The sequence below is a fragment of the Anguilla anguilla genome, chromosome 9, assembly GCF_013347855.1.
Source record: "Anguilla anguilla isolate fAngAng1 chromosome 9, fAngAng1.pri, whole genome shotgun sequence".
Classification (NCBI taxonomy): Eukaryota; Metazoa; Chordata; class Actinopteri; order Anguilliformes; family Anguillidae; genus Anguilla; species Anguilla anguilla.
The window spans coordinates 51,060,458-51,086,424 of record NC_049209.1 but is presented as its reverse complement, the minus strand read 5'-3'; the positions used below and the strand labels follow the sequence as shown (position 1 = coordinate 51,086,424).

Sequence of the window (25,967 nt, the reverse complement as noted above, 5' to 3'; positions counted from 1 at the left end):
GAGAGAGGGGGATAGCGACAGGGAGAGAGAGCGAGGCCAGGAGCTCAAAGGGCGCGGTATGGCTTTGAAGCTTTTGTCAGTTCCCGGGTTCTAACATTTCAGCATGCTGGCAGAAGAAAGGGGCCTACTTAACCCGCAGACATGGCCCCCACCGTACGGCGGAACGCCCCCCCCCAGCCGTGCGTGGGGGTGGTGTGGGGGGGGGGCGACGGGGGCGGTAGCGGAGGCAGCCGGATCAGAGACGGCGATAATGCAATTTGTGCTAATCAGCCTGAAGAGGGTCATTAAGTCTGCTCTCCCTCTAATGACCGCCCGTACAGCGGGTCGTTAAATATGCTGATAATCGTACGGCCGGCCGGTGGCTGGGGGGGCTGCGAAGGGCCTGCCCCCCCCCCCCCCCCCCCATGACGGGATGGCGGGTTGGGGGAAGGGGGGCCAGCTGGTGGAGCAGCCCACTGTGGGAGCTTTTTGTCGACGGGGTGCTGCTCTTTCAAAGCTTGCTGTGTGATGACGCTGTACCGCTGAATCCTGAAGCAAAGCTGCTTTTGGCCACCAGGGGGAGTATTCCCTGTCTGCTTTCCTCATCCGAGGGGGTTGGCGGGGGGTGGCGGCACCACCTCAGTGACAGGCAGTGTACCGTTTCAGGCACTTTTTGCACTCTGGTTTCTGAGAGTGTTGACTTCATCGGTCCGGTTAACAGGCTGTAATTAGCGTTGAGGGAGCACGGGCAGAATCTTTGATCTGGGCTTAATGTTTTGTGAATAGCTGCCCCTCGGAACATCCGATTGGGCGGCGGAAAGTTTGGAGCAGAGGCTGAATCTTTGCCGAACGCGGGAGAGACGTGCCCGGGGGACGGCCGCTCTCTTCCCCGTTAGATCTCATGGATTTTCGGTAACCGCGGCGACCCCTTTGCCGCGGTCGGCGTCCCGGGCCGGCGGGGCTCCTTCCGTACCGCGCTACCGAGAGGAGGGGAGCGAGGTCAGAACCCACCTGCGCGGCGGGGGTAACCATAGCAACGGCTGAACAGAGAGCAGCGGTTCGGCTGCTCGTCGCCACGCCCTCGGTTAAGACAGAACTTCCGTCCGATTGTTTGATGGGTCGGGGGGGGGGGGGGTCACGTCGCCACGGCAACTCCATCCCTGATTCCGCTGCTACTCCGTAACCACTCGTGCCACGTTTGTGATGAGATGTGCACCTCACATTACGGTGACCAATCAGAGTAAGGCCTCGTTACAGAGACCAATCAGGGAGCAGGGTGTGTTGCACAGGGTGTGTCGGAATAGTGGAAGCACGTGAGGTAAATGCAGCTCAGGATTGTTTACAGTGGTTTCTAAACGGTCCGTGTTTACATGTCCCGAAGCTTGCAGTGGGCATGTTTAGTGCAAATCTGAGGGGCGCCCCCCCTTCCCCATGAGGTGTCGCGTCGTGACGAAGAGTCATGTCGTGACAGGAGTCATGTCGCGACAGGCTGGGGACCAACGGAAGGATGGTGAGAACAGCATGAGAGAGGGGGAGAGAGAGAGAGAGAATGTTAGAGAAGTGAGAGAGAGGCAGAAAGAGAGAGAGGGAGTGACAGAGGAAGAGAGGAGAGAGGCAGAAAGAGGATGTGAAAGAAAGAAAGGGGAGAGAGACAGGCAGAGACAGAGAGGGGAAGAGACAAAGAGAGGGGAGAGAGAGGCAGAAAGAGAAGGAGAGAGGGTTGAAGGCAGGAAAAGCGAAAGGGAGATTAGTCTCTCCTGTCCTGCTCTGTGCGTCTCTGTTGTAACTGTGCTCTTTCTGGAGTCTGACAGGTTTTGCTGTAGACTTTCCGTTTCCCGGTGGACACATTCCCACATCATTAAAGCCTGCAAAAGAGACGCTGCTCTCTTCCTCTCACAGGGCTAAAGATAGCCAACCGCTTACAGTGAGTCGCGGGACAGGTAGCCTAATCTTACAGTGATGTCATCCCGAGCTCAGGGGTGCAACTGTCACCTCCCAGCGTCGGCACAAGCTAACGCACGGCGGTACGAACACAGAAACCAGATTAGCCCTACACTTGATTTTTCGTCTTATATGCGGTTTAGTCCAGTTCCAGTCGGGGTCTGAAAGCAGGCGAAGCTGAAGTTCTGGAAGTTTCTGGCTGGTAATAGCGCTATTTCAGCTTTTAGCGATCGGGGGGGGTGGGGGGTGGAGGCGCATACGTCCAGTCACCCTGGAATTAAATCAAACGGCATCTGTAATCCTGCCAGTCCTCATCTCTCCCACGCGCTCCACATTTCTATTTAAAAAGCCCATTATTTCCTCTAATAACAGTGCGATGAGAAACGCAGATGACTTTGTGTGATTCTGACAAAGACACGGAAGGGCGAGCTCGCTGTGTGTGTGTGTGTGTGTGTGTGTGAGAGAGAGAGTGTGTGTGTGTGTGTGTGTGTGTGTGAGTGAGTGTGTGTGTGTGTATTTATATGTCTGTAGTTTTCTGCTTCTCCAGCCTCTTAACTGTATCCTGCTGTATCCTCCAGTGTTCCCCGTGATCCCTTTCCCCAGTTGGCTGGAGTGCATATTAACACCCCACTATCGGCCTCTCTGATTGGCTGTAATGCACATTAATACCCCGTGACATTGCAGCGGCTTATACAGCTGATTATCGCCCGCCAGCCAAAGAAAAGAGCCTTTGTTCGCCCGCAGAGGGCAGGTGTGTGTGTGTGGAAGGCTCTCTCTCTCTCTCTCTCTCCCCCTCTCTCTCTCTCTCTGTCAGCTCCCTGTCAGCCTCTCTTAATCTCTCTCCATCACCGTTTCTCCCTTTCTCTGCCTTCATCTCCCTTCTTCAGCCTTTTCTGTCTCCCCCTCCCCCTCCCCCTCCCCCTCTCCCTCCCTTTCTTTCCCCCTCTCTCGTTTTATCCGTCCTCTTGGGACTTTCTCTCTGTTTGCTGTCTGCAGCGTGATGTGGACACACTTAGTGTTTTTCCCCTGTTCTCTCATTCTGTTCTCCCCCTCTCTCTCCCCCCTTCCCCCTCTCTCCCCCCACTCTGTTCTATCCCCTCTCTCCCCGTACTCTCTCTGTCTGTCTCTCTCCCCTCCCCCCCTCTCTCATCCTTCCCTCTCTCTTTCTGTCTGTGCCTGTCCCTTCCTCTCCCACCCTCTCTCTCCCTCTCTTCCCCCTTCTCCCTCTCCTTCCCTCTCCCACTGTCTCTCCCCCCTCCCCCCCCACCCTCTCTCTCTCCCCCCTGTCCCGTGCTCCTTGTCCAGGGGGTGTGAGGGTGGCCTGTTATACTTGCCCAGGGGGGTAAGATTGGCCGGTGTAGGGATGTTGGTGTGTTGGGCTGTAGGGATGTTGGGGTGTAGGGCTATTGGGATGTAGGGGTGTTTGGGTGTTGGGTTTAGTGGTGTTGGGTCGTAGATGGCAGTGCAGGGCCTGCTGCTGTTCCTGTGCTGCAGTTTTACAGGAGATATCCGGAGAACAGCATGTTCCTGCCACCTGGCTCTGAGTACACAGATCAGACCGAGCTTCCCCTCTCTCTCTCTCCCTCTCTCTCTCTCTCTCTTTCTCTCTCTCCCCCCCCCCCCTCTTTCTCTACTGCCTTCTGTGAGCCGTGGGCCTTATTTATGTGCAGAACCAGCTGTCTGGATCCCACCCCTTGACCACTCAGTGTCCGCACGTCCCACACAACACGTGTAGCACGCGGGGGCTGCTGCTCGGCCAGCACGCGCCGTGCTAACGTGCTAACGTGCTCTCCGGAAGCCGCCGCGTCTGTGCTCCGCTGATCTCCTCCTCCTGCTCTCCTCGAGTCGATGAGCGATGTCGTCGCTCCGCTGTCCCGCGGGAGCCGGGGTCCCGCTCTTGCCGCGCGGGAACATCGGTCGCCCGGCTCGGGGGGCGGAGCCGAACGCGTTCCTAACGATTTCTCGTCCCGGTCTCCGTGGGAACCGCTCGGCTTCTTGAGTAACGGAAACCCAAGAGTTTTTTTTTTTGGAGCGACGGTGCGGAAACGCCGAAAATAAGCCTCATTGATCCGAGGCGAAAGACACTCGGAGAACCCGCTGTGGCGTGTTGGGTTATATCTCTTTATTTATTCAGCTTTTATTACGCCGAGAGGTCTCTTTCCGTTAATGCCGTTTGGAGCAGGACCGACCCGGCGCAGTAGAAGAGCAAGTCTGATTTTGTTAGAATTCGTTTCGTATCGAACAACAGCAACAACAATTCACACAGATAACACAAAAGGCAGTCACAGCTAGCAAATAAGCCCGTTTTTTAAATGTGTAAGAAGTGAAACGGGGATAGCGGATTCTCTGAGATGTATTATTTTGTGGTGTGTTCTGTGAATGTGGGCGGTGATAATTAAAAGCCCACTCGTTTTGTTTCTCTCTGAGGCACAGAAAATTATGGGATTCTGATTCGGGGTAACATCTGTTCTAAAGATTAATGAACACCAATCCCCCCCCCCCCCAGTCCACTAGACATAGAAGCTGCTAAGCATTGTCCCCTATTTGTTTTTTTTTTTTGTTTTTTTAGTTTATTAGCTTATTTAACAGGTGCAGTGCACAACATAGCAGGGGCAGCTGCTAGGGGTAGGGTGTGATTTGGGGGGGGGGGGGGGCAGATGGTTTTTCCTGGCTGCCAGTATGATTGTGGTTCTCAGAGCCAAAGGGCTATATTGTATATATATACTACAGAAATCAGTTACATATTTTATATTTGCCGATTTCTCTTCCTGACTCTCCATCTCTTTCTCCATCTGTTGGCTTCTCTCTTTGTTCATCCCTCTTGTTCTCTCCAGATGGTCTTTACTGGTCGTCAGTACGACTGTGGTTCACAGGGCTAAAGGACTACATTACTGAAGCCAACAGAAATATTTTATATTTTTTTATATTTTCATTTGTCTCTTTCCTTTTCTCTGTAGCTCTTCCTGGTTCCCCTCATTGTTTGCCTCTTTCATGTTCTCTCCACGTCTCTCTCTCTCTTCCCAGCTGTCTCTTGCTGTCAGAACATCTCTCTGTCTGCCTCCCTTATGCTTTCCCTACACATCTCTCTTTCCATTTGTCTCTATCTGTCTATCTGTCACATCTCCCTCTCTCCCTCTCCCCTCTCTGGGATCGCTGTCCCTTTGATCTGCGTTTACTCTGGGCGGGGGCTCTTTTCTTCCTGCCAGAGGGGTTTTTTTTTATAGCGCGAGTTTTGCCTCAGATGAAAAGACCACGCCCCTCCCACGGGCTCATTGGTTATTCCGTTTGATTGACAGATACGCAGTTAACCGTTGAGAAGTGTTGCGACTCACCAATCCAGACGCGTCAGTCCGTTTATCCTTTGATCATCTTAATTAACATTCGGTATTTTTGTTTATTTGTCGTAGTCTTTGAATCGTGTGAAGATGCATTTCCATGTTGTCACTGAGTTTGATAATATTTTACGCAGCTGGGCTAAAAAAAAACAGTATATGATTTTTTTTTTAATTGTATGTTTATTTCATTTTCACAGTGGAAGGTTGCATGCATTGAGGATGTGTAGGCCATTACCACTGATTCGTTCTCTTGTTTTTTGTTACGCACACGCACACACACACACATACACACATACATCTACGAACAGAACAAAGAATTTCAAACCAAACGCCGGGCCTCGGTTCTCCCCCCCCCTCACGCACAAAATACAAAGTAAAACTCGTGCAGCATGTGAGTCTGAGTCACGACGAGGCTCTAATTAGCATTCCAGCAGCACGCGGCGCTGTAATCGCGGTAGCCTGCCGGCGCGCGGTCGTCCGTCCGCTGGTGACGGATTTAGCGGAGCGATTGTTCAGAATATGCGAGGCGGGGATGTGCTCTGGTTTCAAACAGCTGCCGCCTTTGAGTTTGCGCGAGAGGAGCTGTCCGTGGTGCTGAACCGGCGGCCTGCTGCAGTTCGGGCTTCCTGAACTCGCTGTTAATGGAGAGTAAGGTTTCATTGAACCCCGTAATGGTGGCGCTAAACTGAGCTGTCAATCACTGGATTTTTTCAACAAATAAAACGGCCTGGAACTCCGCTGCAGTGGAAGCAATTATTGGGGGGAAAAAAAGCAAACAAATTTTAGACAACTAATTGTGTACATTGAAATTCAAAGCATTGGATTGGCTGATGCCCGCTCTCTCTGCTGGCCTTTTGATTGGCTGGTGCCCACTGTTTCTGCCAGCTCTTTGATTGGCTGATGCTCCCTCTCTCTCTGCTGGCGATGTGATTGGCTGATGCTTTCTCTCACTGTCTCTGTCTTTCTTTCTCAATCTCTCTCTCTAATTGGCTGTTTCCTGAAAGTTCACAGCTGGCATTGAGTGAAGGCATCTTTAAACACTGCTCTGTCACAGCTGTTCTTGTGGACTGATCCCAGCAGTTTGTTAATTTAAAGTTAAAGATGCCTCTTATGCGCATCCTTCTGTGATGGCTCTAATGTATTCACAAGCAAGCCTGGGCTCACATTGTTCCCCATCAAAGTTTAACTCACAATTACAAGTCCTCGGTTTTTTTAATAGAATTTTTTTATTAGGCCTCCTTACCTAGGAAATTTGTTCAAAGCGGGGAAGCTCAACTGTCATTTCGCAAAGAAAAATTTAAATTTAATTGTGGAACAGGGCAAACTGCTGGGCTGAAAACAGACGACAGGGACTGATGTTTCAACTGACGCGCGTGTGTTCCCCATTGATTAGAGATCAGAACAGTTCGAGAAGTACAAAATAATGACAAGTAAATACACATGCAGCTTAAGCTCCACATTCTGTAAATATTATTCATTGATAGTATTGGATCAATACTGGAATCTGGAACCTGACTGGTCTGTCTACCCTGAAGCAAGTATCAGCCATGACCATGTCTGTATCCTGATGGTTACTGTACCTTACCTGTGGCTCCAATAATAATTAAACTGATGAGAAAAGAAGTCAGTAAGACTGTCTGCAGACGTCACATGACCTGTGTCTCTGTCCCTCACGTCAGTGAGGCTGTCTCCAGACGTTCCCCGTGGATCTTCCTTCCTGTCTGCGCGGCTTCAGAAATTCAAAACGAAAGGAGTTTGCCTGTACCATTCCCATGATGCATCTGGCCATAGCATACGAGATCCTTTCTTCCTCACTCGAACATCTCCCCAGAGCACATCTCCCTGTTTCATCCCTCCTTCCCTCCCCCTCCCTGTGTCTCTCTCTCCCTCACTCTCCCCCTCCCTTTCCCCCTCGCTCTCTGTCTCTCTCTCTCTCTGTTTTCCCCTTTGCTGTCACTGAGTTTATGTCATGTAAGATATCTTTATTTACTGCCAGTGTGTGAGGCAGAAAACCTTCTTAGGCTTCTAAAAACAATCTGTTTTATTTGAATTGTATTATTTTTGTTATCTAAGTAGCATTCCATAATCCAGTGCTTTCAGATGTTTTTTTTTTTTTAATTAATATTTTTAACTATCTTAGCCAGTTCATATTGCACATTGTCACAGCTTTTTCACTGGTTTCTCTGCATGGTCGTTACGTTTAATTTAAGTAGTTTTATTAAATGAACTTCTTAAAAAAAAAAATTGATACCCAATGTGGGGGTGTCCAGTTCCCACACTAATTTGGAACAACCAATTGTCTGTACAAATAATTTGAAAACCAGACATTTCGGTTTAAAATGGGGTACTATCTGGCAACTCTGGCTGCAGGCCTGAACGGATGATGGCGAAATAGGCCTTTTCCCCTTCCTAGTTTAAATTGTGTGTGATTTGTTTCATGGGAAAGTAGCTGACTTTACTCAAACTATTAATCATAATGGGTATAATGAACTAGCTCCCTGGGCCATGGATGAACTTCCCCGCGGTCTTGCTTGGTGTTATTTTCAGATGCTGATTTGCATATTCCACAGAGCTGCGAGCCCCTGGTGTTTGTGTTCAGTTCTAAACTGTACGGTCAAAGGCCAGCACTTTTGGACTCTCTGGAGGATCGTGGGATACGTAGTTTTGCTAAAGGGGATGCTGGGGAAACTCATTTGCATGTTGGTATGATGGAGGCGGTGATGCTGCGTTCTGTAACATGGGGGTGAGATGGTACCTGGTGTGTGTGTGTGTGTGTGTGTGTGTGTGTGTGTGTGTGTGTGTGTGTGTGTGTGTTTGCGTGTGTGTTTTCGCGTGTGTGTGTCTGTGTATATATGTGTGCATGTTTGTCCATGTGTGTTTGTGTGTTTTATTTATTTATTTAACCTTTATTTAACCAGGGTAGTCATATTGACATTGACTTCTCTTGCTAGTAAGCCCTCGAGCCTACATGTATTTGGACTGTGTGTGCGTGTGTGCGCGTGTGTGCGCGTGTGTGTGCGTGTGTGTGTGTGTCTGTATGAGATCATCTGATGCCTTCCCACTCACCAACATTACATAGGGATTAATTAGCACAACTGGATGACAGTGTGGAGAGAGGGAGAGATGGAAATAAGGAAGGAGAGATGGACTATATGGGGAACGGGTAGATGGAAGAGAAAATGAGAGAGGGAGTGGAGAAGAGGTGTAGAGCGAGAGTGCGTTTGCCAAAGAGTTGCGAGGGAGAGAATGTTGGGATGAGATAATGTCTGAGAGAAGAGTAGAAAGAGAGGGAATCAGGGAGAGAGAAGCAGAAAGCTACAGGAGTGTTTTTGGTAGGGGGGGTGGGGGGGGTAGGGGCTGTGCTTAAATCACCGGGGCGTGTTTTTTCGAGCGTGGAGAGAGAGCTGTGAGACGGATTTGGGGTTCCAGACGGAGCGCCGCGCCGCGCGGTCGCGGACGCGTTTCTCTCCGCGATCGGGCCCCCGGCTCCAGCGCTCGCCTCCCTCCTTTTCAGAGGCGGCGGGGAACGGGGCGCGCGCCTCTCCTTCCGAACGGGAGCGCGCAAACCCCCGTCCGAATATCCGCATGAAAATCCCCTAAAAAAATAACCGACACCCGCCTCGGGGCTCCGTCAGTGCGGTCACGTTCGCGGCTTTAATTAAGCGCGTTCGTTAGCCAAACGAGCGGCGGTTAAGTGCGCTGTGTAAACGAGCTGGGGCGGGTCGCAGGTGTCCCGCGTGCCGCCCGCCAGCGATACGCGCGGTTCGCTGAGCGACGGCGGGTGAAAGGACGCTCTGAGAGGACCGGACGAGGTTGCCGGGGACGACCGTGACTAAAGCACGGCCTGTTCTCTCGCGGGCACGCCGCTTCCTCCCTGCCCCCTGCTGGTGAACTGCGGGACTGCGCCTGTGGCTCCATTTGTGGTCCCGGGTCTGTAGCCCCTTTCAGTAAGTGAACTAGTTTAACTGCGGGTTCACTACAGTTTATTTAGACTTTGGATGAATATACTACAAATATTATTTTTATTATTATTTATTGTTGCTATTACAACTACTGTTACTACTGTTATTGCCACTACAGCCACTATTACTACAATTATTATTGCTACTACAACTACCATTACTTCTACCACGACTACTACTGCTACTGTTACTACTACTATTATTATGGTTACTACTACTATTACTACTATTAGTAGTAGTACTACAGGTACTATTACTGTTGTTATTATCGCATCACGCAGGTGGGGAGCTTCACGGTGGTCGTGTCTTAAATCCCCCTCCTCCCTCCCTATGCAGCTCTTTGAGAGCTCAGGAGATGCCCCGCCTGAATTCAGCCATTACTATGCATGGAAATCACAGAGCGTGGAATCCTGGGAAGGGGACCCTGAAATAAGAACGTTCAGAGGCGGCCTCGTTCCTCTTCTTCATATCTGGGCCGATGTGGAAATTTATGTTGTCAGGGGTTTTTTTTTTTTTTCTTCTCTTTTCTTCCCCAGAACAGGGAAGTAGCCAACCGAAAGGTGCACAGCGTATAGATGGAATTTTCCGATTGGCCGGTGATGCCTTAGACTGGAGAGAGAGAGAGAGAGAGAGAGAGAGAGAGGGAGATAAGACAGCTTTGGTTTCACAGCCCCTCTCTGTGGTCTCCTCCTGAAAGCCTGCAAACGGAGACCCGTGGGGGAAGAGTGAAGGCCAGACTGTTCCGGTGCTTTCTGTCTGGGGTTGTTATTTTGGTTTTTGTCCAGTGACTCCCTGCCCTTTTGAAAAACAGGTCAGTGCACTGGGCCTCGCTTGAGATGTGGCTTCCATTGTTAACCATCCTGCAGTTTTCATCCACAACTGTCCTGTGGTTTTTGGTTTTTTTGTAACTTCAGTACGGTGAAATGTGACCAGCGGTCCCTGACTTTCTGAACCAAAGACCCAGTTAATTAGCAATTATTAATTATAAATCCGTTATTAAAGTTTAGCCCTGGCACCAGTTCAAATATGGAATCTAAATTTGAACTTGAATCGTGTATTTTCTTTTCAGAAGTCCATCGTACTTGCGCTGCAGTTAGTCTTGCCCGTGTACAGTGACTGGTGCGTTGTGTAATTAGAGTGCTGTGACGGTCAGTGGGCAATGTGCTGTAATAATGATGATAATGTGACCTCACTGCCCAATTAAATCCTTCAACAGTGGGTCCCGGCCCACCAATCAGGCACCGCCGCTGTGCGGCAGGAAGTGCTTGTGGCGGGAAGGTTCCGGAACTGCGCCTCTCGCGTCTGGCTCAAAGACGTCACACACGCGCTAACACGCCGCATGCAGCGGACACGCCTGTGGTCATCGGTACCTGGCTCAGGTGCGCTCGACTCCTCTGATTGGTTTGTCGCTTCCTGTCGACTGTTCGATTGGCCGCTGTGCGTCGTTATTCAGCGGCAGGTAAAATCAGGAAGGGAGCGGGAGGCACTTACCTGACTGCGGGCGACCACCGGCTTGACCTTTCCCTTTTTTTCCTTTTTTTTGGGGTGTTTTGCATTCAAAATGTAGCCGTGCTGACACGGAGCACTGAGAAGCTTTCCGCGGGAGGAGGGGGAAAAGAAAGAGGGAAATAACAGAGGGAAGGAGACAGAGTGGAGAGGAAGTGGGGCGGAGGGGCCGTTCACAGAATTAACCTTTTGAAGAATAGATTTTTTTTTCAACATTCTAAGTTGGTGTTCTAGAACTTTGTTGCTATCAGTTACTGATTGTGACATCATCATTAGCGAGTCGTCACCAGGTGATTTTTCTGGTGGCAAAGGAGAGCTTTTTTAGCACGTGGCTTGAGCTCAAAATCAACTGCAGATGGTGAAGTGATTCGACAGCGCCCCCTGTTGGTCTGATGGAAATACTCTCGACTCCACTGAAGAGTCCGGGGTGCAGCATGGGGGGGGGGGGGGGGGGGGTCATTGAAAACAATAAAAAAAATAATGCAATGAAAGAATTTGACCTCATGGGAATTATGCACCCCCCCCCCCACCCCCCCCCCCCCAGTTTCCATGGTTTCACATTAGTAACACTGTCGAACCACCAAGATAAAAGTTATGTGAATTTGAGTGAGGAAGAGAAGGGAGGGAGAGTGTGAGGGAGGAGAGAGAGAGAGAGTGTAATCAGAGGGGAGGCGGAGCGCCGTACCGCCAACCCCATGCACGGTTACCGAGCCTTGACGACGGCGGCGGCCCCGCGCGTGAGCCCCGTCGCCGTCGGTAACGACGCTTAGCGGTTTAATTGCGTCTCCCGGAGAGAGCCCGCTGCGCTCGTTCACACTTGTCTCCCAGAATGCAACGCTTCCCCGCGCCGCCGGGGATGAGTCACCGGATGCCTCTAACGCGTATCTGCATTCTGATTGGCTCTCAGAGCGGTCTCGCTCTGGCTTTCTCCCCTCGGCTGCACGCGGCAGACGATGTGTTGAGGTTTCACACGCCCGTACGCTGTCCTCCGAAGCGCTGTGATGTCACCGGCTGCTTGCGTTCGCGCCGCGGAGCCCGTGCGCTAGGCTCGCGGAGACGTGAGCTGGAGGAGCGCGCTCCGTGAGCAGGCCTCGTGCGCTCGGTCAAGCAGAAGGTCAAGGGTCACTGGAGAGCGATGAAGCCCAGACCCTGACCGGCGGAGCCCTCCGTAACCCTGGCGATGCTGCTGCCAATCGGGCATCGCCCTGTCGGGCTACGGGACACGTTGGCACGGTCGGAATTCTGTCCCAGACCTCGGGGCTCATCCGTGCTCTCGAACAGCGCCTTAACGGGATGAGCCACCTAGCAGCCCCTTCAGAGTGTTCTCCTTCAAGACTCTACAGTACTGGAGATTGAGAGTATTTTATCAGGGAGTCGTTGGCATTATGATGTCATCAATATCATGCGTTTCACCCACATTATGATGGAGAAAATGATACATTCAGACTGATCTGGGTCTACAGCAATGCACTTAAAGAAAATAAAACCGAACATGTCGATCGCAATACACACAACCGTCTGTCTACAGTCTCTGATATTAGCCTAAAGAGACACATGAGACTGCTGCATATTTAGCATAATTCTGCACCTGCTGTTGATTCACCAAGGGGTCCGTCCCTGGACCACAGCTATGATTGGTATTCTGCAGCCGAACCAGGAAGAAATGCGGAGCGCGCGGTCTCCCAGGTTACACGGAATGTTAATCACCACGGTGACCGTGCGCTCTGCATTGTTCCTGGATTTGATTGGCAGCTCGGATTCGTGCGCAAAGGATTGCTATGTTGGTCAATTAAGGAATTCTGATGTCAGTCATGGTTGATACGGTCCACGCGGGTTGCATGGACAAAGGGTGCAGGATGATTGTGTGTGTGTGTGTGTGTGTGTGTGTGTGTGTGTGTGTGTGTGTGTGTGCGTGCGTGCGTGCGTGCGTGCGTGCGTGCGTGCGTGCGTGCGTGCGTGCGTGCGTGCGTGCGTGCGTGCGTGCGTGCGTGCGTGCGTGCGTGCGTGTGTGTGTGCGCGTGTGCGTGCGTGTGTTGTTCTTTTTCAGTTTTACATACCCACCATACCATTAAATACCACATAATTATCAGATCAGCAACACAGTAGGCATGGGGATGGGATTCAACATCTATTTCTGGAGGGAAACCGTTTCCACCAACAATGTACAAACACCACATGAATAAAATGTGATGCATAAGTGTGTAAACGAACAGAGTAGATGTCCTCTTAAATATGCATCAGCTTTTGTTTACTCCGTCACTGGCGAAGCGGTCAGCTGAGACTGACCTGGACTGGAACAGCCCTGGGTGAGAAAAGAAACAAAATGGCCGCACCGGTGCCAGCATCGCCGTTTGGTACCATTGGTACCGAGGTTACTGGCCTGCCAGCCTTTTTCGATTCACACTTTCGTTTATTTTCACCGAGCTGTTTGCGTGTTTTAAAGAAAAAGACGGCCGTGTCTTTAGACTGGCTAACAGGCTAACGAGCTGCAGTGCTGTAATAATGGCCCTATTGGTACCAGCGTCATGTTTAGTTTGGCAGCTACTGCTGGTGCCCTCTCTGAGCTGCTGCAGTCTGACTGACAGAATAGTGAATTTATTGTTGAAAATGTGTGGTTAACGTCAGTCGGACTGGCTTTTGAATGTGTGATGAATGCGTGCTTGGTTGTTGTTTTCTGTGAGGATTTGTATGTGTGGGTGGTTGAGTGTATTGATGTGGGTATATGGGTGTGTGCGTGTGTGTGTGTGTGTGTCTGATTGCCCCCCCCCCCCATCCCAGCTGAATGCAGATTGCGGGGGCTCTGATAGAAGCTGAGGCCAGTTGGCAGCGGCTGAGTGACAGGCCGACTCCAGGCAGCCGGGGGGGTTCAGGGTCTGTTCAGCGGGGGGGGGGGAACCGTAATCGCGTTTCCCTGGCGATGGTCTGCAAGGCCTCGGCCCGGGCCTCACGAGCGCGTTTGGTCTGGTCGGGAAGATAAGGCCGCGCGTCCTGGCGAGCGATGGGGGCGTGGCTTTGTGGCGACGCCAGCTCGCGCCGCGCTCCTCTGTCCGTTCGCCAAATCGAATCGGCGTCTCTTGGCGCTACGCGAGGTTTTCCCCCCGCTCCCCATTTTGTGCGTAAACAGTCCGGGCCGTTTGATCTCCTTCCTGGGAAACCGCCACAATGCAAGTCTTCCTGACTTACCGACGGCCAGGACGCTTGGTGGAGAAGCCACCGAAAATGTGTTTTCTTGTTTGTGATCGCTGTCTGCTTTTATTCCTGCGTCGTTCGGGAGTAGCCGTGAAAGTAGCGGATGATGAGGTCGAGATGGCGGTTGTCTGGCTGCGGTCAGCAGCAGACGGGGTTAGACGCCGTTTTCGATGAACGCGCGCGTCCTCGTGTTTTCTCTATACCATCGCGCGTCCAACAGCCGAGAATTCTGTTTCATACGGTGATGTTCGTTGTGTGTGGACAGAGCCATCGATCGCTGGACGTTTGGAGAAAGTTAAGCGTAATGTAGACCCCCCCCGATACAAATAGGGCTTTGGTTTTTCCTTTTTTTCTGTTCTGTGAGCGGTTTATCGTGTGCTATGTCAGACTCTCGTGACCTTCTCCTTCACTGAGGCTTGAAAGAACCCCCTGGTGTTTGGTACGAGCCGAACGGCGGTTCGATGAGCACGCATCGCGCGGAGAGGCCGCAAGGAGGAGGAGGAGGAGGAAGGCTCCGCACCTCCGACAACTCCCCCCTTTCTCTGAACTCCCACGCACGCCTAATTATGTTGCAAATCGGGCGACGGCGACGCCCATCTCCCATTTAACAAAAAAAAATACGAAAAACGTTCTGTGTAATTGTTCCCCAGCTAAAAGGAAACGGGCAAATTGCAGCGTGTGGAGGTTGGGCTGCTGGCACAGGCAGAGCTAGCGCTCAGAGCGCCGCACGCGCTCCACTCTAATTGCAGGGCTCGCCGGAGAACAGCAGCACCTTTCCGCTATTGTCAGAGCCGGGAATTGGCTGCACCTCTGGGGGGGTGGGGGGGGGGAGAGAAAGGGGGAGAGGGAGGGTTCATCATATGGCAGGGAGGGAGGGAGGGAGAGGGAGAAAGATTGGAACGGAAAGAAAGAGAGAGAGGGGGTTGGGGAGAGAGAGAGAGAGAAAGACAGAAGGAGAGAGAGGGGTACAGAGAAGGAGACGTTGACAGAGAGAAACAGGCAGAGAGAGATGGAGAGCTAGAGAGAAAGAGAGAGCGAGTGAGAGAGGGGTGGGAGGCTGGTCCCACTGCTCTGAGTAACAGTAATAACCTGCAATGTACCGTTTTCACTTCCTGTGGCCAGTAAAAGACAGGAAGGAGGAGATTGGCCCACTTTTAGTGGCTCAGTGTGACTCAGACGGGGAGGCGGGGCTTTTAACATGGTCTGTTCTTATTGGCCTATCTTCAGTGGCTCAATGTGACCCACGTGGGGAGGCGGGGCTTCTAACACACTCTGTTCTGATTGGCCCCCCTTCAGTGGCTTGGTGTGACTCTGGAGGGGAGGCGGGGCTTCTAAACAAACTGTTCTGATTGGCCCAGCTTCAGTGGCTCGGTGTGACTCTGGAGAGGAGGCGGGGCTCCTAAACACACTCTGTCCTGATTGGGCTCCCGCTGTGCAGCTGACACTCTGCTTCTAAATGAATAGGCTGCTGATTTCTGACAGAAAGACGCCACCATGCAAGTTGTATGACTTGAGGGGTTCGTGGGTTCAAATCCCACAGCGCGACACAGCCGTCGCTCCCTTGGGCTCAGCGCGCTCCAGCTCGTTCGGAAGAAGACGGATGTGTTGATTGGCTGCTGCAGATGCTGCAAGTGACGTCTCTCTGGTCTAGCGAACCTGGTTAGCTATAAATAGTGGCTTTTAAGTTATTACAGTGAGGCACTCTTTGAAGTGAGTGGGTCTGTCTGTGATCAGACTGGCTGGACTACACTGTCTGTACGTTGTCGTATTGATAATTGTATTTCTATTTTTTTATTTTATTTTGTCACGCCTCCGTTGTTATGTGGTGATTGTGATATACTTACCAGATGGTTCATCTCAAGGGGTTTATCCTAATAAACAAATTTGAACTACACGCATCGCTGATTGGCCCCGCTGTCCACCAATCACAGAGCAGACCGGCAGGGATTGGGGGGGAATTATGGTTGCTCAACCATATACTGTATGAGTAAACAGTGGATTTGAACCAATGGGTGTGGTTTGCCGTTATGTCCTCTCAGTTGGTTCAGACACGTGATTGATTGACAGCTCGTCGTATCTCAACCCATTACGAGGCTGGTGGAGTCTCACTCTCCTTTCAAGCTGGCCTGCTACAAAATGGCCGCCTTGTCCAACCTGCGTTCGTTCTGAAGGCCGAGCTGCGTCTCGGTTCTTCATCGTGAAGGAGGATAACCGTCTGTCGCATGTAGCGATATTTCTCTCACGTCTCCTATAGGATGATTATCTGAAGTTGCCTTCAATTTAAAAAAAGAAAAAAAAGAAAAGAAAATCTAGCCGTCGTCATCTAAATGAACAGCGCGAAGAGGATTGTGTGGTTTTTAATTAAACTCCGTAACCTCCCCCCCTCCCCGCGCCCCCCCGCTGTCAGCAGGCATATATGGCAGTTGATCGGTTTCCCTTTTCGAAAAAAAATCACTTTTAATTCTGCCTCATCGCGGATCGGGGCATCGATCAACGTCGCGTTCCGCTTCTTTAATTAAACGCCGTCCACGTCCCGTACGGGCCGGGTCGCGCGGTTTGGAATCCCGTCGCGAAACTCGTTACTCTTCCGCTGACCCTTTCGCCCGCGCACGTTAAAAACAGCGCGGCTGCGGCGGCCTCGACGTCTTCGCTGTTTAATCACGCGCGCGGCGTATTTCGGTACGGTCGCTTTTCTGATGTTTACAGTACACGTCGTGTCATTTCCCCCGAGAAAATGAATGCCTGTCCTTCGCTGCGATGCCCACCAGAGTTAGAACTTATCTTGTTTCCCCCGACGAACAAGGGATGTAAATTGATGAATAGCCTATTAATTAATCTTGTGCTTTTTTTTAAATGTTAAGAGCATTTTGTTGGATCATATCAATCAACTACCAGCAGCAATTACTGTTGCATATGTGCGTTGATGTTTCTTGTTAATTAAATTATTTTTGGTGTTTTGCACATTGGAAGTCTGTAACAGCGGTCTGCTCTCCTGCGTGTAAACGCGTACCCAGAATGCAAAGCGAGCTCGACGGGAGCGGCGCGGATATTTCTGGCGCTGAGATCGCGCCGCCGTCGGCTGCGGGGGGGGGGGGGGGGGGGGGGGGGGGGCAATTCTCCGGTAAAATTACACGGCGTTTCCGAGAGCCCTTCACCCAATTACCAGCCCCTTTGTGTTCCTTCCCGTGGAGCACCATCATTACTGGAGTAAATGGCGTCGAGTTCGCGGCGCGGATCCTCAATGGAGACCGTTGGCGGTTTTCAATTAGCGCCATTCAGATCATCGCGGCTGGGCGGGATTTCGCGGGGAGCGTGGGGCGCGTGCCCCGCGTTTCGTTTGAGCGGCGCGCGACGCGTACGGAACGTCGTGTTCGGAACGAGCCGGAATTCGCGCGGCTGAACTCCCGCCGGAGGTGCTGGAGATGGCGGGCTGTGGTGACGCTAGCATTAGCCGTTATTTATGGCAGGAAAATGTGGAGAGAAACTGAAGCCACATCGCCGTCTCTCCACGCATTTATTTCTTTATTTAGTGGTGGATCGTAACACCTTAATCTTGTTGGTTTTTCAGCAGATTTGCGTAAACACCCTCTGGTAAAAGCTGTTGGCGGGGCAAGGTCTGCAGCTTAGTTTGCGAAGTGAGCCCCTGTGGGGGGGGGCGGTCGGCTGTTTTTTAAGGATTTGTATTTCTGTTACTGTCATTTCTTTCATTTAGCTGTTTCAGAGAAGCCGCGGCAGTGTGCTTACAAGCTTACAAGCTGGGAGACCATAAAATGGCCCCCGTCCACCACAGAAGTTTATATTGGCTCCCAGCCCAGCCTCCCTGGATCTTATCTGAGTGGGACAGATTCAGAGATAAAAGGACTGTAGCGTGAAAAAAAAAAAAGTGTGGATATTGAGATGAGCGATTATCACCTTCAGCTCCAGTGTGTATCTGTGTTCTAACTGGCTGAGTTTGTGGTTGTGTGGAGGGGGGGGGGGGGGAGGGGTTGTAGTCTCCCGGTCCCCGGGAACTACATTTCCCAGGGGGCTCGGAGGCACCAGCGCAGCAGATGGCAGGCGGGGTGGTGGTGGCGGGGGGAGAACAGGACACAGCTTGTGTTAATAAAAAGCTAATCGGTCGGCCCCGCATCTGCGCCCGCGTGCGAAATGGAGGGAGACGGCGAGCACGATGGGTCGTCTGCTGCTGGCGAGGTTAGCGGCTGCTTCCTGTCGCAGCGAGAGAGACAGGTGCGTAGGGACCTCCGGAGCTGCAGGGGACAGCTGAAGCTTCAGAGGGGGGGGGCAGTGGGGGGAGTTGGACCGGCCTCAGGCCCTACTGTGTATATGTAGAGGTCAGTTTGGTGTTGAAAGAGGGGGATGCTTTTTTGAAGCATCAGTGATAAAAACATCCATCATCGGCATCGGTTGTGAATAAACCTTTTTATCTCATTAATTTTGTTTTCATCCCACCAAAAGTTTTCGTCCGGCTCCAGGCACTGTCACGAGTTTCAGAACTCAGTGATTAATGATGTTGGCTCAGAACCCCTGAACGATGAAGCGGTACTTGCTCATTGGTTGACGGAAAACAGAGGCAGCTTCTTGCTGCTCTTGTGAATGGAATATTTCTGCAGGAAATGGTCGCCGCGCTCTCCACCAATGTAGCGCCACTGGCATGAAGTACAGAGCTTAGCCTGCACATTTGTGACCGACGTGCTCAGCTCACCAGCGTTCGCACATTAACTCTGATTAGCTCGTCCTCCCTTGAGTAGTTACACACCTTTACTGTGTAAATATTATTAGTATTGTACTGTCGCTGACGCAGTCTCTATGGTTACCCAGATGGGGGCCACGGTGGCCCGTCCTGCTGTTAGAACATTCTCATGTTCTTAATTCCATTTGGCTTTTGAAGCTGCTTGTATTTATAGAACGTATTTCTAGAACTCCCTTCCACCCGCCCGGGTCACACCAAGCAGTCCCCTTTTTCGCCCGCTCCCGTTTGGGGTGACCTGCCGTCGAAACGGCGCGGAGACAAACAGAGCGAATTAGTTTTATGTCGGCCATGATGAGATTTTTTTTATCTGGCCCACCGGCCCCCTCTGTGTGTACCCAGCTATGGCAGGGGACAGATCCAGGCCATCTGGCCCTCTATGTGGGTTCGGTCCTCTGTGTGTGTGTGTGTGTGTGTGTGTGTGTGTGTATGCAGGCTTGCTTCATCAAGCCATTACGGCAAGTGATTTTTTTGGTTGCAAACCGTGATCACAAAGCATTGCCAGATTTGAGTATGCTGTGCCCATGTGGTGATGGGGGAAGTTACGGGGGCGTGAGGGTGTCCGAAATTTAGGAATTTTAACGAGGCACAGGCTTATCTTTAAGACTGCATGTTCAGCAAAGACTGTGATGAGTTGCCGGATTGGACTTTATTTTAAACGATTGTGTAAAAACTGGTGTTTGTTCGCGTGACGGAAGGGGTTTCCGTGAAAACCGAAATGTCCGTGCGGTTTTTCTCCGTCTTCTCCAGTTCCGAGCGGCTCGTTAAAGAAAAAAAAAAAGTACCTTAAGTGGCTAATCTGAGTCCCGGGGTCCTGGTAGCGCCTCTCCCTGGCACAATGGGTGCAAATTACCCCCCGGGGGTAGCAGTCTGAAATTACGCCCCCTCTGGATGCACACGTCACCGGGGGGACGGGCTAGAGCTGGGGCTGCAGAGCGGTGGGAATAATGGGGGGGGGGAGTGGGGAGAATTGGGGGAGGGGGGGTCGGCCTGAAAACCCCATTGTTCAGTAAAGCTATTGTTGTGTTCCTGTCCTGCGGTCACACTGGGGAACAGCCAGCGAGCGCACAGGACTACTTTACAACCCCCTGCGCACACACAGGCACACGCATCACACACCTCACACACACACATCACACATCTCACACACACACCTCACACATCTCACACACACACTCAGAGACACACATACACACATCACACACCTCACACATCACACATCACACATCTCACACATGCACTCAGAGACACACATACACACATCACACACTCACACACACATCACACATTTCACACACACATCACTCACACATTACACACGTCTCTCTCAGTCACGCAGACACACGCACACACACATACTCACGTGCACACACACACACACACACACACACACACACACACCGGCTGAGCTTCGGCAGCTGTCTCTAACCCTGACCTCACACTTTGCCTCCTCCCCCGTTTCCGCTTTGGCGTCGGTTCGTTGGCACGGCGATGGCGGTTTTCCGCCGTGCGATCCGGAGAGCAGGGTCCAGCAGCCGCGCCCGGCGCGGAACACGGCGGCAAAAAGGCGTCCGAGGTGCTCGCCGGACGCTCGGGGCGCTTCACGCCCGCCCGGTTACCGGCCGTTGTAAAAACTCTGCGATGCGGACGAGGGGGCCGCTGTGTCGCCACGGGAACACGCAGTTCCGAAAATCAGAAATAAGCAGCACCGCCGCCCAAAAAAAAAAAAAAAAAAAGGTCAAATTAAATCGGCGAACTCTCCGGAGGGACTGCTATTGCCGTGACAACCGTTGCCTGGCGGCGTGAGACTACGCGATCGGGCCCAGCGGCGGACGTTCCAGGTTCGAGCGATGTCAGAAGCCGAGCGCGCATTTTTGTTTTTACGAGGTCAGTCCTCTCGCCCCGCCTCACCCGACACCTCTCGTGAAACCCGGGAGGGACGGGGTGCACGCTGTACTCTTCTAACGGCGCATCCTTCAGTGAGACTTTACGCGTGTCTCTCTTTACTGAGGACGGAGGAAATGCTTTCCGGGAATACTGCACGACTTGCAAATAGAAGATGTGTTTGTTGCGGCGCATTGGCGGCTGGTGCCGTATTGTATTTTTGAAGGGACTGTGGCTCGCTGTCCTGTACGCTAGTGCGACACAACCCCCCCCCCACCCCCCCCCGCACCCCACCCCGCCCGCGATCTCAGTCTGTGGTCAGTTGTTGCCCTCCACGGTCCACTCGCAAAATCTCCATTTCGATCTGACATGAAAATGTTCTTTTATGATCTTCTGCTACATAATAGATTCAAAATATGATATTATCCATCCATTATCTATACCCGCTTATCCTGGTCAGGGTTGCGGGGGGTGCTGGAGCCTATCCCAGTATGCATTGGGCGAGAGGCAGGAATACATCCTGGACAGGCTGCTATCGCAGGGCGCACACACCATTCACTCACACGCTCATACCTAGGGGCAATTTAGAGTCTTCTACTTCCATGTGGGAGGAACTCTGGTTTGCACAAAATAGTCCAAAATAGATTGAATGTACTCAGAGTTATTGAACATTGAGCATTTTGCAGAATAGATGAAAGAATCCCATAATGCAAAGCTCTGTATTTGCTTTGTTCGTGTTCAAGGACGCCCACCACGTTGATGCTCAAGTGATAACAAAAACAGATGCCGATTGAAGTCCCTCTTCACAAATATGTATATGTATCGCTTTGTGTAACTTTTAATAGAAAATGACTTTGGATTCAAGTGCTTTGAGTTTATGTTCAATGCATCGTATATTTTCATGGCCTGAAAAAAACAATTTTTTCCGACGCGAACAAAACAAGGGAAATCAAAGTGTGAGGCGATATCATTCAGGGAAATCATAAATGTAAATCGATTCGCTGTTATAGCAGCTCTGCGGCTTTATGTGTGAATAACGATGTGAAATCTGTTCAGGTGGCAGTGACGGCATCGGAGCTCTGTTCTGTGTGTGTGTGTGCGTGTGTGCGTGTGTGTGTGTGCTGTGTGTGCGTGCGTGTGTGTGCGTGTGTGTGTGTGTGCGTGTCTGTGTGTCTGTGTCTGTTTGTGTGTGTGTGTGTGTGTGTGTGTGTGTGTGTGACTCACAGTTCTGAATGAGATGTCTTAAGATTCCGGAATGCGCTCGTATTCCCAGGTAAATTAAACAAATATATTCCTCCCCCATCGTTTACATTCCATCTGGATCAATCGCGTCAATCGAAAGCAATTCCCTGAGTGGCCAGGCCTGTTTGTGTGTGTGTGTGTATGCGTGTGTGTGTCTGTGTGTGTGTGTGTGTATGTGTGTGTGTGTGTGTGCGTATGTGTATGCGTGTGTGTGTGTGTGTGTGTGTGTGTGTGTGTGTGTGTATTTGTATGCGTGTGTGTGTCTGTGTGTGTGTGTGTGTATGTGTGCGTGTGTGTGTGTATGTGTGCGTGTGTGTGTGTGTGTGTAGATGTGTGTGTGTGTGTGCGCGCGTGCGTGCGTGCGTGTGCAGACGTGTGTGTGTCAGCTGATGTCATCGATGTGAGCCCCAGAGGTCGGTCCTGCCCATAATCACCTTTAACCGAATAAAGATCGGCAAACCACCACCGCACCGTTTACGGGCCCCCGCAGGTGAACCGGCACCGGGCCCTGCTGATTGGCCGGTCGTCGCGGGCTTCAGAGTCCGTGCGTACGAACGACCGGGTCAAAGAACGGGCAGCGACCGGAAGGTTCCGCCGCGGTCGATAACTCGATTCTCTCCGGAGAGAGAAAGTCAAAGGGATTTTTATTTTTTATTTATTTATTTTATTTTTTTATTTTTTTGAGTACTCTTCATAGCTGGCCGCTACGGGACACTTTCTTATGGGATGGAATTCTGAGAGCATTATATTCCATGGGTTATACGTGTGACTGGAATGTAATTTAGGTCACTGCCTCTGTGAAATGCTTTGAGGCTGATATGCAATGAAGAAGGCTCTGTACTGTAGATTAAGCGTGAAGTTATATAAAATGTAATTATTATATGAAGTATTATGCCGTGCATAATGCATAAAAAATAGAAATGGATTGTGGTCTTATTTCAGTATGTAACAGTATTGCACTTGTGCAAGCAATATGCTGAAACATTTGAATCTTTTAGCCTCATCTTAATTAAAAAATGTTCAGTAGCTGTGCACTTCTGATTTAAACCCCAAAGGCACAAATAAGACTGCAATCCTTTTTTTTTTGTTTACATACATACACACACACATAAACACACACACACACACACACACACACATGATCACTTGCATGTGCGCACACACACACTCACATTTCCACTTGTACGCGCACTGACACACACACACACTCATGCACACACAATCACACTCACGTACACACAGTCACAAACACACACACACTCATGCACTCACGCACACGTACATCCACACACAGAGGCACACGCACACACACACCCGCACTCATACACTCACGCACACCCACACAAACACACACACTCATACACTCACGCACACCCACTCACGCACACACACACACACACAGAGGCACACGCACACACACACCCGCACTCATACACTCACGCACACCCACACAAACACCCGCACTCATACACTCACGCACACCCACACAAACACACACACTCATACACTCACGCACACCCACGCACACACACACACACACTCATACACTCACGCACACCCACACAAACACCCGCACTCATACACTCACGCACACCCACACAAACACACACACTCATACACTCACGCACACCCACTCACACACACACACACACACACACACACGTTTTGTTATTTTTTCCCTCACAGAGACCAGAGAAAGGCCTTTCCTGGCTGTGCTGCTGGCCTGTTCTAGCCGTGCAGACTGTAATGAACCTTGCTGCGGTCGGGCGGCTCGAACAATCACCAGCTCCTCTGCTTGTGTCACGGCCAGATTGCCTCGTGACCAATCGGTTGACTGGAGAGAAGAAGCGTGTTCTTGTCCGGTTCCGGAACCCTGTCCGTATTCCATTAGAACACCGTGACCCCTCCGGCAATAGATGGGGAAAAAGTAAAGCTTGCACAAGAAAATGTTTTTTTTTCTCTTACTCTCAGAGATCGATAGTTCACAAGCTACCCTTTTTATTTGCTGTACTAAAAAAATACCCAAAAAAACAGCAGAATTCTCCCATGCAGTTTTGGGAAGAAATAAGAGTGGGTTTTGATCGCTTGGCAGGCTGTTCGCTTGCCATTGCTGAAAAAAAGTATTTATTTTACAGTACTTCCATGCTTAAATTATTATAAAAAGGTTGCAATCTTACAAATTTCACGAAATATAATACAACACAAACTGCTTTGGCATACATTGAAAGAGGATGGGGGTGCTCTCCGAAAGATCTTCACTGATCTTCACAAAGCTTTTCGAAGCATTTCAGATACCCTGACCCAGGTCCGGTGGAATCGCTGCTCCGTTGGAGGGCTGTCTTTCAGGAGAAGATTTTCAGTCAAAGCTGTGACTCCTGCTAGTCATTAAAGAGTTTGTGGCTCTCGTTGAAAGCGTAGCGGGGTCCTAAATCCCTGGGGTTAAAGCCCAAGTGTTTGCATGGCTCGCCCCATCTGTTACCCCCTAATCACTCCCCCTAAAAGTTAATTGGCTGTGTAATCCGCCTGTTACCCTATCTGTCAGGGGCTGGCATCTCTTCAGTAACCCCCCCCCCCTCCCAATTATTCTTGCTCTTTGGTGTGCCACTGAGAAAGTCAACACACTGCTGTTATAATTGTTGTCGTAGTTGTTGCTGTAATTGTTGTTGTTGTTGTTGTTGTTGTTGTTGTCAATGTATTGTCATTGTTGCTCTTGTTGTAATTGTTGTTGTTGTGTGGGTGTTGTCATTGTCACCGTTGTTGCAATTGTTGTCGTCATCGTCGTGTTGTCGTCATTGACGTTGTACTTGTAATTGTTGTTGCATTTGTTGTCATTGTCATTGTCGTCTTGTTCTTGTTGTTGCTCTTGTTGAAATTGTCGTTGTTGTTCTTGTGGAAATTGTCGTTGTTGTCGTTGTTGTCAGCAGTGCTCTTGCTACCCGTGGCAGGTTGCCGGGTGACAGGCAGTGGTTCTCTGGCTGCCTGTTTCATTGACTCTGCGTGCTCCCAAGGTCCTTCAGAAACGGTGGAGGACATAGCAGCCGTGGGACGTGTCTCGGTTTGAAATGAGCCAAATCTGGAAGTAGGGCGTAGAAAGAGAGAATCAAGAAATGTCCAAAATCGCTAAGTGCAACAAAACAAAAAAAAAACAAAGAAAAAATAATTAATATAGAAGGGAAACCGAGGTTCATGCATTATGCAAACGGTGTGGCGACCTCCCTCATCCTAATTGGAACTCCCGGAGTAAAGTTAAAGAAGTCAATAACGAGACGTCGGATTCGTCCGAATCGATGGCTCCCAGCGTTTAGGCCTAATTTCGGCTAATGGCGAACGAATGCCGAAAAAATCAATCAGGCTCCGCGAGTTTAGCCTCGCTCTCTCTCTCTTTCAACTGCCAAACTTGTTGGTGTCGGAGCGCCGCTTTTGGGCCTTGCGGCTAACACTCTGGCATCGCTACCGTAAAGGCCCAAAGATCGCGCGGGGAGAGAGAGAGAGAGAGCTCTCGCTGGAACACATTTTTTAAACAGAGGCCCTGAAGATTTGTAATGAGCTACAAATTAGATAATGTATTAACTTTTGGCTACGCAGAGAGAGGGGGAGGGAGGGGGCCCTTATGCGAATGTTGAACTTGTGAGTAACGGCGTTCGTCTCCTCGTGTTTCGTTTTTTGGGCGACACCGTGGCCTCGAGCGCCCCGATCATCTGCGCCGTTCGCCGCTCGCTCGCCCGCCGCCATTTTCCAAATGGAACATTCATGCAAATCCGGCTCCTCCTCGATTCATTTTTTTTTTTCCGGGGGGGGGGGGTGCCCCCGCGTCTGCAAATGAAGTGGGTCGTTAAGAGGCGCGCCTCGATAACCCGAAAGCGCTCGCGGCGTTAGTGCTGACGGGGGAGCGCTGAGCGATCGCTCGCTTTATTTCGGGGCCTGGGCTTTTCCGCGGAGCTCGTCTGTGCCTCGGTTACTCTGCGCGGTGCCGTCGAACGAGCTGAGCTGAGCTTGGCGCTAACGCCGTGTTTACCCGCGTCTTCATGTGGCACATTCATTCGATTCCCTGGAAAATCAGACGCTCCTTGCATACGATGACTGGGGAGTAAACTGACAAAATCAGACGTGGACGGGGGCTTCCTGGATCTACCCACCCAGCCTCGTATCGGGAGTTAATCCGGTTCTGGACTTCGCCGGTAC

At 51.0% G+C, this 25,967-nt stretch overlaps 1 protein-coding gene across 7 annotated transcripts in view; it reads left to right on the top strand.

Annotated features, from left to right (window-relative positions):
- Window positions 1–25,967, top strand: part of nbeaa (neurobeachin a) — a 164,596-nt gene that overhangs the window by 36,458 nt on the left and 102,171 nt on the right. The window lies entirely within an intron of this gene.